The following is a 12,317-nucleotide window of genomic DNA, read 5'->3' on the forward strand; positions in this document are numbered from 1 at the left end:
TCGATTTGCGATCAGGATACCACCAGTTGAAGATTCGAGAACAGGATATTCCGAAGACAGCTTTCACCACAAGATATGGACTATATGAGTATACCGTTATGTCATTTGGACTGACTAACGCACCTGCCTATTTTATGAACATGATGAACAAAGTGTTTATGGAGTTTTTGGATAAGTTCGTCGTGGTTTTCATTGATGATATCCTGGTTTATTCGAAGAATGAAGAGGAGCATAAGGAGCATTTGCGTTTGGTACTTGGAAAGCTCAGAGAACATCGATTATATGCCAAGTTCAGCAAATGTGAGTTTTGGTTGAAGGAAGTAGGATTCCTCGGACACATTATATCTGGAGAATGTATAGCAGTAGATCCCGCTAAAGTTGAAACCGTGACCAAGTGGGAAGCACCAACAACAGTTGGAGAGATCCGAAGTTTTCTTGGACTCGCAGGATACTAGCGGAGCTTTATTGAGAATTTCTCAAAGATTGCAAAGCCTATGACGGAGTTGCTGAAGAAGGGTACTAAGTTCAAATGGACTGAGGAGTGTGAGGCTAGTTTCCAGGAGTTGAAGAAACTCTTGGTTACCTCACCAGTGTTGATTTTGCCAGATCAAACCAAGGATTATGAGGTGTATTGCGACGCTTCACGTCGAGGACTTGGAGCAGTGCTTATGCAGGAAGGGAGAGTTGTTTCGTATGCTTCGCGACAACTGAAGCCTCACGAATTGAATTATGCTACGCATGATTTGGAGTTAGCAGCTGTAGTGCATGCATTGAAGACATGGAGACATTTGCTCATTGGAAATCATTGTGAGGTGTACACGGATCACAAGAGTTTGAAGTACATTTTCACACAGAAGGAGTTGAATCTCAGACAAAGGAGATGGTTGGAGCTTATCAAAGATTATGATATGAAATTGCATTATCATCCCGGGAAGGCTAATGTAGTAGCTGACGCATTAAGCCGCAAGAGCCATGTCAATACGTTAATGACGGGAGAAATACCCAAGGAGTTGGCAGAAAATCTTCATGAACTATGTTTGGAAATAGTTCCGAGAGGCTATGTAGCAGCGTTGGAAATTCAGTCAACTTTGATGGATAGAATCAGAGAAGCTCAGAAAACTGACAAGGAGATTGCTTCCATAAAAGAGAAAATGAGCCAAGAAAAAGCTAAAGGATTTCGTGAGGATGAGCATGACACCCTATGGTTTGAAGACCGTGTTTATGTACCCAATGACCTGGAGATCAGGAAGTTGATTCTGCAAGAGGCACATGATTCACCGTATTCGATTCACCCAGGAAATACCAAGATGTATTTGGATTTGAAGGATATTTTTTGGTGGACCGGAATGAAGAAGGATATTGCGGAGTATGTAGCAGTTTGTGACGTATGTCAGAGAGTAAAGGCAGAGCATCAGAAGCCAGCAGGATTGTTGCAGCCATTGCCGATACCCGAATGGAAGTGGGATAAGCTAGGCATGGATTTTATCACGGGATTACCAAGGACTCAGTCAGGCTATGACTCGATTTGGGTCGTAGTTGATCGATTGACGAAGGTAGCTCATTTCATCCCAGTAAAGACCACTTACACCAGTGCTAAGTTGGCAAAGATATACATGACCAGGATCGTATGTTTGCATGGAGTTCCGAGGAGTATTGTATCAGATAGAGGAACCCAGTTTACCTCAAAGTTCTGGAAGCAGTTGCATGAGACTTTAGGTACTAGGCTAGAATTCAATACAGCTTATCATCCGCAGACAGATGGACAGACTGAGAGAGTCAATCAGATTTTGGAGGATATGCTGAGAGCTTGTGCGCTAGATTATGGATCTAGTTTGGATGATAATTTGCCATATGCAGAGTTCTCTTACAATAATAGCTATCAGACCAGTTTGAAGATGGCCCCTTTCGAAGCTTTGTACGGAAGGAGGTGCAGGACACCGTTGTCATGGGACGAAGTTGGAGACCGCCAGTTGTTTGGACCAGATTTGATTAAGGAGTCTGAACAGAAGGTGAAGTTGATCCGTGATAGGCTCAAGGTAGCCCAGTTCAGACAAAAGAGCTACGCAGATTCTAAACGCAAGGAGACAGTTTACGAAGTCGGAGATAGCGCTTTGGAGTTAAGGGGAAGTTAGCACCACGATTTGTAGGGCCATATCGAGTTTTGGAGCGTATGGGAGAAGTGGCCTACAAGTTGGAATTGGCAGAAGGATTGACAGGAGTTCATGATGTGTTCCACGTTTCTCAGTTGAAAAAGTGTCACGCGGAGATGGCTGACATACCTTTGAGAGACACAGTGCCATTGGAAGCAATTCAGTTGGATAACAATTTGACCTATGAGGAAAAACCAGTCAAGATTCTTGAGTTTGCCAGCCGAGTTACTCGCAGCAAGGTTATCAAGTTTTGCAAAGTTCAGTGGAGCCACCACACGGAGAATGAAGCCACCTAGGAGCGAGAGGAAGATTTGCTCAAAGACCACCCTCACCTATTTTCTAGCCAACCCGAATCTCGAGGGCGAGATTCATCTTAAGGGGGGTAGGTTTGTAACATCCCAAATTTTCAATTTGGAATGTTATACATTAGATCATCATGCATATCATATTTTATTTTGGTTTTGGTTTTGATCCTAGAAAATCCTAAGCAACTCAAGGACCCACGGAGAGAGTTGGGGATTTCGTTATTTACATATTTGAGTTTTCTCAAATTATGTAACCAGGATCATTTGATTTTATTTATTTTATCATCAATTATTTCTTTTACAAAAATATGAGAGAGGGAATAAAATGAATTTTCCAAAATATAGAAATATTGAGCATTTAATAAAAAATCAAATAAGATTTATTTTGGAGTTTTTGGTATTTTTATTTGAATTAGGAAAAATGCGCGTTTTTCAGAGTTGTAGTTTGGGCCCAGATAAATGTTCACTTTATCGGGCTTGATTTTAGAAACCCGAGAAAATTTATTTCGTGATTTTTGGAGTCCGTTTAGTATTTCTTTTTATTTTTCTTCCGAGCGGAATTATTAAAAAAATGCGGAACCGACTTTGGGCCGTACTCGGCCAGGACACCGCCTGGCCGGGGCCTTTATATAGCGCGCCTGAGGCCCGAGCCGAGCCAGCCGACCACCGCCGCCCTAACCCTAGCCGCCCCAGCCGCCGCCGCCGCCGGAGCAGCGCGCCGCCTGAGGTTCGCCGCCGCCTTGTTTTCCGTGCCGTTTTAAAATAAAAAAATTTGTTCGTCGTTTTTCTTTTTCGTCGGATTTTTCGCGGTTATTTTCTGATCGCGATTTCTGATCCGATTTTCATTTTAGTATAACTTTTCGCTCGTTTATCGGAATTAGGCGATTCAAGCGCCTGGAGTTTCGTCTCGAAACCCTCTTTCCGAATAATCAACGTAAACATGTTTTTGCTACTGTAAAATTTGACTTAGATCCAGATTACTAGAACGAAATTGTTTCTTTCGCCGTTTGTTTTCTTTTGCTTCGTTCGATTTGATTCTTTTTGCCAACCAGGGTTCTTAAGTTGAACTTTCTGGTTAGATCTTCTATTTGAGTTTTACCTGTGTATTAGATGAGTACTTATTGTATGCTTGTTTGTTTGTCTGCGATAGAATACCCGGAGTGCGCCGCCTGTTACTTTGAATCTCTAGGTTTCGCAGATCATCAGCAAGGCAAGTAACACTTTGATCATACCTTTTCTACAACCTAGTTTTATTGCATTAGATCAATTCTCACACATTGCATGATTAGGATCTAATTAAATTGTGGGATGGGAAGTAGATGAGATAGTACCTATTACCTGTTTATTATCAAACCTTTGGGAGTTACTTTCTACGTTTGCTTATTATGCCATGCTATGCTAGTAGACGTGGATTGGGTGAGTGAAATCCATGACAGATGTGAGATTGATAATTAATGGTTTATCTAAGGTGGTAACTTAAACACACATCTGGGTGGATTGAGGCACCTGGGGTTTCCAGGACTTGCCTGTTTTTCTTTTGGACCGCCACCCAGGCTCAAAGGGATCATGAGATTATTCATACTAGAAACTTCCGTGTGCAGCCACAAGCCATTATGGGCTCTGGCATAGTTGATTAAGTTGTGCGAACTCTTACAGTGGTAGACTAGCAGATGTAGGGGATGTAGGTGGTACGGTCTACCCGATCGTAAGGTGCTAGCGCTTCTGAAAGACTATGTCTCGGTCATCCGTCTTCTCAAACACCCTGTAGTGCGAGAAACCAAACGGAGGCGATCGAGTCTTGTGGGGAAAAGTGTGCAAACCTCTGTAGAGTGTAATAAACTAATCATGGTTAGCCATGTCCCTGGTTATGGACAATCTTGAGTATCTGGTACTTGGATTTTCATGTGAATCTCAACATGTTAACCTAAAGTTAATTTTGTTGGGTTTAATGATGTTACTTTAATTGGGATTGAGAATGCTATCAACCATTCTCAATGTTTAACAACCACCATGATAGTAATTAAATTTATTTCCTTTGAAGTAGGGAAAAATTGGCTTTACGCAAAAACTGTAACCAAAGATCTTTCCACCAGCCCAATATGCATATAGTATAGCTGTTGCATTTCTTTACTCTCTATGTGTTACCTTGCCAGCATATTCCATGTGCTGACCCGTTTTTGGGCTACAACGTTAATGTTGCAGACTTTTCAGACGATGATTAAGGAGTTTTTAGGTTGTGGTTCTATACTCAGTGATGCCGTTGGAGTTGATGGACTCACTTATCTTCCAAGCCTTCCGCTGTTATCGTTATTAGATGGCCTTAAGCCATATTTATTGTAATAAGTTCTCTTTTGAGACACTCGATGTAATAAGTGTGTGATTGCTACTCTGCTATAAATCCTCCGAGTACTGTGTGGTGTCAGCATTACTGATCCAGGGATGACACCGGAGCACAGAGATCAGACTGTTTGAGGTCTGGTCGCTACACTCTACTTCATCAGCCGGCAGATCTTGGCTTATTAAGAAGTTGAGGATGGATTGAGCCCATGACGGAGCTGTGACTTCTTCTATTGCCAAAACGGCTGCTGCGACCAGGGCGGGCGGGCTGGGCGGTGAAATGCTGGAGTTGGCCGCCGCCTGTTGTTTTGGTGTAGTCTCTGGGCCGACTACCGCAGTCCCCGAGCCGGGTGAGGCAGTCCCCGGGTCGAGCGTAACTACGGAAGTCCCCGGGCCGCCTGCTGATACCCCCTGGCCGACTATCGAAGTCCCCAGGTCACCTGCTTGGTTCTTCGAGCCGGCTGCGTCGAGGTCAGGCGGCACGAAGATTGAATCGGACTCTGGAGATGGCTTGATAGACGGCTTGAGGAGGCGTTGTAGAGCGACACCGGTTGGTATTTCTTGTCGAGTGGAGCCTATTCGAGCCAGGGCATCAGCTGGCTCATTGTCAGCTCGTGGTACGTGGAGGAACTCGCATCCTTAAAAATACCCACTGATCTGCTGAACGAGGAAGCGGTAGCTTGCCATATTTGCGTCCTTGGCATCCCAGTCGCCAGATGATTGCTGGACCACCAAGTCCGAGTCGCCATAACATAGGATCCGGCGAATGCCGAGTTCTTTGGCAAGCCGGAGCCCGTGTTTGAGCGCCTCGTACTCGGCCACGTTGTTGGAGGCAGCAAAGTGAATTTGCAGCATGTATCTGAGCTTGTCGCCTTTGGGAGAGGTGAGGATGACGCCGGCTCCCAAGCCGGTGTGCATCTTGGACCCATCGAAGTGCATGCGCCAATGAGTGGAGTCGGGAGCCGGCGGTAGGTACTGGGTCTCGGCCCGGTCGACGAGGAAGTCGGCCAATGCATGGGACTTGATGGCGGTGCGATGCTGGTAGAAGATCGTATAGGGGGCCAGCTCGATGGCCCATTTCGCCACCCGGTCGGATGCATCCCGGTTGCCTATGATCTCGGCCAGCGGGGCGGTGCATACAACCATGATGGGATGCTCTTGGAAGTAGGGCTTCAGCTTCTTGGCGGCGAAGTACACGCCGTAGCACATCTTCTGGTAGTGCGGGTAGTTCTGCTTCGAGGTAGACAGTACCTTGCTCAAATAGTACACCGGCCTCTGGACCGGCTGGGCTCGGCCTTCTTCTGGGCGTTGGACTACGATGATGGTGCTGACCACCCGGCTGGTTGCGGCAATGTAGAGGAGCATGGGCTCTTTCTCAGTCGGCGCCGCCAGGACAGGCGGCGTGGCCAGCATCTTCTTCAGCTCGTGAAAAGCTTGATCGGCTTGGTCATTCCACTCAAAGTGGTTGGTCTTCTTCATGAGGCGGTAGAGGGGAAGAGCTTTCTCTCCGAGCCGGCTGATGAAGCGGTTCAGGGAGGCCACGCATCCGGTAAACTTCTGGACGTCTCGAAGTTTGGTGGGAATCGCCATTCTCTCAATGGCCTTGATCTTTACTGGGTTGCATTCGATGCCGCGTTCGGAGACCAGGAAGCCTAGGAGCTGGCCGGCTGGTACTCCGAACACGCATTTCTCGGGGTTAAGCTTGATTTGGAACCGGCATAGGTTCTCAAATGTTTCCTTGAGGTCTTCCAGCAAGGTGCCGCGCTTCTCCGTCTTCACCACAATGTCGTCTACGTAGACGTGGGCATTTCTGCCGAGTTGCTTGAGGATGCACTTCTGCATGCAACGCTGAAAAGTGGCACCGGCATTTCTGAAGCCGAATGTCATAGTCAGGTAGCAGAAGGCTCTGAATGGCGTGATGAAGGCGGTCTTCAGGCGGTCTGCCGGATCTAACTTTATCTGGTGATACCCTGAGTAAGCATCCAAGAAACTCAACAGCTCGCATCCGGCCGTGGAGTCTATCACTTGGTCAATCCTTGGCAGGGCAAAGGGATCTTTGGGGCAGGCCTTGTTGAGGCTCGTGTAGTCTATACACATGCGCCACTTGTTGTTCTTCTTTAGCACGAGGACCGGGTTGGCGAGACACTCTGGAAAGAAAACTTCCATAATGAAGCCAGCTGCCAGAAGCTGGGCTATCTCCTCTCCCACAATCCTGCGTTTCTCCTCCGATAGTCGGCGAAGGGGTTGTTTGACTGGCTTTGCGTCTTCTCGGACGTGTAGTTTGTGCTCGGTGAATTCCTTCGGGACGCCCGGCATGTCCTTGGGGGACCATGCAAAGATGTCCCGATTCTCATGGAGGAAATCGGCGAGCTCGCCTTCCTATTTGCTGTTTAGGTTTGCCCCGATGACGGCAAACCTCTCTGGGTGCTCGGGGTCAAGAGGTATCTTCTTCGTCTCCTTGGCTGGCTGGAAAGATCCTTGAGCATCATGCTCCTTGGGATCGGGGGACAAGGCCGACTGCTTGCCGGCCATGGCCATGACTCGGTCCACCATCTTCTTTTCTTCGGCAATCACAAGGGACTCGGCCAGCCGACTGCTAGCTACTGCGCACTCAGAGGACTTCTTGTAATCGCTGGCTATGGTGATGACGCCTTTGGTGCTCGGTATCTTCATCTTGAGGTATGCATAGTGGGGAACTGCCATGAACTTGGCCAAGGCAGGTCGGCCAAGTAATGCATGGTAAGGGCTCTCCAGGTCCACCACTTCAAACCAGATCGCTTCCCGGCGGAAATGCTCCTTGTCCCCAAAAAGTACATCAATCTTGATCTTGCCAATGGGGGCGCAGTATAGGCCGGGTACGATGCCATGGAACACAGTCCGAGTAGGCATGAGTTGCTTCGTCTTGACATTCAGCTTCTCCATGGTGTCACGGTACAGGATGTTGATGTTGCTCCCGCCGTCTATCAGCACGCGGGAGAATCGGGCAGCGCGTCTATCCGTTGCAAGGGTGGCATCCAAAACCAACGCATAAGAGCCGGGAGACGGCATCACCTCTGGGTGGTCGGTCCGGCTCCAGCTGATAGGTTTTTCTGACCAGTGCATGTGCTCGGCGGGGTTGGCAGCAACCATGCTGACTTCTTGGTGCTCTCGGCGTTTGCTGCGCCGGTCTTCGGGCTGACTTGTAAAGATGATGTAGGCGGCATGCTCGTCGGGGAACTCATCGTGCACGGCTCCGACTGCGGGCCGAGCGGCCGGCGGCAGCGGAGCCGGAGGCGGTGCGAGCCCTTCGCCTTTAGAGATTCGGGTGAGCCAGTGGCACTTCCGGGTCGTGTGGTTGGACGGCTTCGCGCCGCTGTGGAACTTGCATGGGGCGTCGAGAGTCTGCTCGTAGGAGAAGGCCGGCTGCCAAGCCGGCTCTCCGCCCCTCTGCTTCTTGGGTGCGGGCCGCGCTTCGGGCTGCTCGTCTTCGACTGTGGCCACCTGCCGACTGGTGGAGGGCGGCACTGGGTCCTTGCGCTTGTGGTCGTTCTGGTGTGGGCATCGGCCGGAGTCCCCAGCCGGCGTCTTGGGCGCCGGGTTGAGTACCTTTCCGGACGCGTCTACCCGGAGTTCGGTCTTCATCGAGGAGTCGGCAGTGGCGTACTTGTCCGCTATGATCAGAAGCTCGTCGAGGGTAGTCGGCTCGTCGCAGAGGAGCTTGTGCTTGAGGAGGGTGCCTTCTCGGCACCCCGCAGTGAAGTATTCTATGGCTTGCACCTCGTGCACCCCTTCGCAAGAGTTGCGGAGCTCGGCCCAACGCGTGAGGTAGTCGTGAGTGGACTCGGCGGGGCCTTGTACGCACAAGGAGAGCTGTCTGGGCTTGGGAGCCCGCTTGTAGGTGCTGGTGAAGTTGCGGACGAAGGCTTCTGTGAAGTCTAGCCAGTTGTTGATGCTGTATGGCTTGAGGCTGTTGAGCCAGGTCCGCGCCATGCCCTGCAGCATGAGGGGCACGTACTTCACGGCAACACGCCTGTTGCCGTTGGCTATGTTAACCGCCGTGGAGTAGTCGATCAACCAATCTTCCGGCTTCACGGAGCCGTTGTACTTGGGCGTGTCTCTTGGGATCAAGAACCCTTTGGGGAAGGGCTCGTCGCGGATCCGGGGGCCGAAGCAAGGCGGGCCGACATCGTCTTCTTCTTCTAGCGCCAGGGATCGTGCCAGGCGGTCGATCCGATGGCGGGCGTCGTTCTCGCCGACTCCTTTGCGGCGACCTAGCCGGCCGCTGAGAGTCGGATGCGCAATAGGCGGCGGGGTGGGATATCTCTCTCCACGGGGCCGGGGCGGAGGCAGGTTGCCCCGCCACTCCACGGCCCGGGGGTGGCCTCCTGCGTCTCGCTCGATGGAGATTCGGGTTCGGCTTCGGCTGGCAGCCGGCTCTTTCTCGCGCCGCGCGCGGGTTTTACCCGTAGTCGGCGTCCAGGACGTCGCGCCGTGATCTCGGCGCGGGGGAGGGCTTTCCGCGCGGGCGTCAGCTTCGTGCCGCTATGCGGCTGCATCGATCAGCTGCTGGATGCGTCGGGTCATGTGGGGGAGCTCTTCGGCCCCCAGTCTATCTAGCTCGTCTACGACCGCCTAGGCGGCGCGCAGGTTCTCGAGTGGAGTAGCGTAGACTAGGTGGTCGACTCCTAGCGTATCGGCGACGACAGCGCCGCGCTGTCTGACAACGCAGGCCCGGCCAGGCTCGCCTGGGGGCAGCGTGCCAAAGGCGGCGCGGTCGGCCCCACGTTGGTGGGCCTCAGCAAGGCGTCTCATGGAAACCAACTTCCGGCCCTCCGCAAGGAGGGCAAGGCGGCGAGCTTCCAGTGCTCCAGCGTCGGCATTGGCCGGGAGGGGGATGGACAAGTCGTGGACCGCCGCACGCGGGGCGTCGTGGGCACTCTCGTCAGAAGCGCCGCCGTGGCCGATGACCATCACCTCGGTGGTGACAGCGCCGCAGCCGTCGGCCCAGGGAAGCGGGTCATTGTAGATCGCAACGTTGGTGGGGAACGTGTCGCGTGAGGCCGTGTCGGAGTCGATAGGCATCGGATCGGTGGAGCCAACCGACTCCAAGTCCACGGCAGGCTCACCGGAGACGTGGAGCTGGCCGAGGAGGTTGACGAGGTGGTCGGTGCCCGCGTCGGAGGCGAGCTCGTCAGAGATGAGAGTCTTGTCAAGGAGATCAGCGAGGCTGCTCGCCGCACAAATGTTGGTGACGCCTTGTAGCACGTCGTGGAAAGCGCCATCGGGCGTGCCAGGCTGGCTACGCTCGCCAGGGAGGAAGAGGGTTCCCGTCCAGAATAGGTCTCCGGACGGCGGTGCACCTAGCCCCACGGTGGGCGCCAAATGTCGGGTGGTAGGTGCGACATATGCCAACGGGTGGCTTATCATTGTGGGAGCCAGTAAGACGTCGCCGGTGCCTGGAAACGGGATGAGGCAAAGACATGCACGCCGGTGAATCTTACCCAGCTTCGGGGCTCTCCGTGGAGATAACACCCCTACTGCTGCTCTGCGGGGTCTCCGCATGGTCACTAGATGAACAAGTAGCTACACGGTGCTCCTTGAGCTGTTTGGCGAGAGGAGGAAGAAGGGCACGGCTTGCTCTCTTCTCCCTATGTGGTGTTTGAGACTAGCAGGGATAGATCTCCCTTTGTATGGATGCCCCGGGGGGTTTATATAGGCCTGCCCCCCGGGGGTACAATGGTAATCCGGCTGGGCGTGGGGCCCAGCCGTCTAGGTCTACGCTCTCCGGCTTCTGCGCTGGCTGCTGGGGCCCGCCGGTTGGTGGGTCCCGCCGGCTGCCGGCTCCTTGGTCGACAGGCAGGCCCCACTGTCCAGGGCCTTGTCGCTGGCTGGTTACTGTTGCTCAATCCTGGTGACGAGGGCTTCGCCGAAGTGGGCGTGGCTACAGTGCCGCCGTCCGGTTGGTGATCGCTGTAGCCTCACCGCGTCTTGTCTCCTTAATGGGGCGTCTTCTTCGAGGGAGGTGGCAAGCCGGCTGTGGGGAGCCGGCTCTATCTTGGGCCGACTTGGGGAGGTCTGGCCGCCTTCGGGTGTCTCTCTGCCCGAAGGGGCCCACCGCCCGTGGGCCGTACTAGTAGCCCGTCGTGGATGACATCAGGGTCAACGTGGCAACAGTACTGCGCCGGACGGGTCATGGCCACCCGTACGACACACTGTGCCAGGCGTGCTCCGGGATTTGGGGGTGGCAGGCTACACTGTAGCCACGCCCCGTCACATCGCTGTTATGTGGATGCAGACTTCGAGGGTACGATCTTGACCGCTTTATGGGAGCCGGCTTCTTGGAGTCGGCCTTCTCGCGGCAGGCTTCTCGGAGCCGGCACTCCCGCGGCTTCTCTTCATGAGGGCTGAAGTCGGGTCGCCTTCCGATAGCCAGCCTGGGGATAGCCGGCAAGGGGAAGGCGGCCCTGTGTCTTGGATTCTCGAGGGCCGAATCGGCTCGTAATTTTTTCAGAAGGGCCAGGGGGAGCCGGCTAGGCTACCCATGGTTATTTACTCCGACACCTCTCAAGTATCTTCGTTCTTTTTATAATTCTTCCCGGTGATTCATCCCTTTACTTCGTTCATTTCCAATTCTTATGGTGGCTATTCAGGATTTTTTTCTTCCTTGCTATCATATCTATTTATTCGTTGTCAATCCTAACGGTAACATGTTCAGTCGTTCTTCTCAATCCTACCGGTAACATGTTCAAGACGTTCTCAAGTTATGCTATATCTCTCCTAATCCTTTCTACGAGAATAAGTAGTATGCCAAATCCATTGTTTGTCATCAATCTAAATTGGTGAAGGATAAGCATAATGTAATTCTTATTCTTGTTCCATCCAAGCGATTAATTCCTTTTTTTGGAGTGGTTCATCATATCATATTCTCAATTCGAGATGCTTTATCTTTTCTTTCCCAGAGTTCCAAGCTCTAATTATCACGGAGATTCATCTAAACCATTGCAAGGTTTTACCTTGTGTTTTCAACTTCTCTTTCTTTTCGTTATCCTTTTGTTTACCGGAGTTCTTCATGAAGGCCCTACATGGTGGTCCATAAAGGACTTAATCAGTTCTCGAAGCTTTCATCAGCTTTCTTTTTAGAGGAGCTCAAGTTTTCTTCATATTGCAATCCGGAGCGCAATTCTTCCTTCCATATCAATAGAGGTGGTATTATAGCATTCTTGATAATTTAAGTTCATGTTTCATGATTCACATGTTGTCAAGAATGAGGTATTTAAACCCATCACTGTCTTCATTGGAATTATATTGGGTTATATTTCACCTAAAGCTTTCCTTTAAGGATTGTCGCTCTTATGGTGCTTTCAAATGATCCAATTTCTTCATTTATCCTTTCTGGTGCGATAAGCTTCTCGTCTCCTTGTTCTTATCAATCCAATTCTTTTTCCCGTGAGTGGCAGGTTGTCACCTCATAATTTGAGATGTATTCCATAAGACCATATCAAGCTTATTCTTTTCGTTGTTGGTTTTCCAACAACTCTGTTCTAGC

This window comes from Triticum urartu, chromosome 5 (genome assembly GCF_003073215.2).
Source record: "Triticum urartu cultivar G1812 chromosome 5, Tu2.1, whole genome shotgun sequence".
NCBI classification, from domain to species: domain Eukaryota; kingdom Viridiplantae; phylum Streptophyta; class Magnoliopsida; order Poales; family Poaceae; genus Triticum; species Triticum urartu.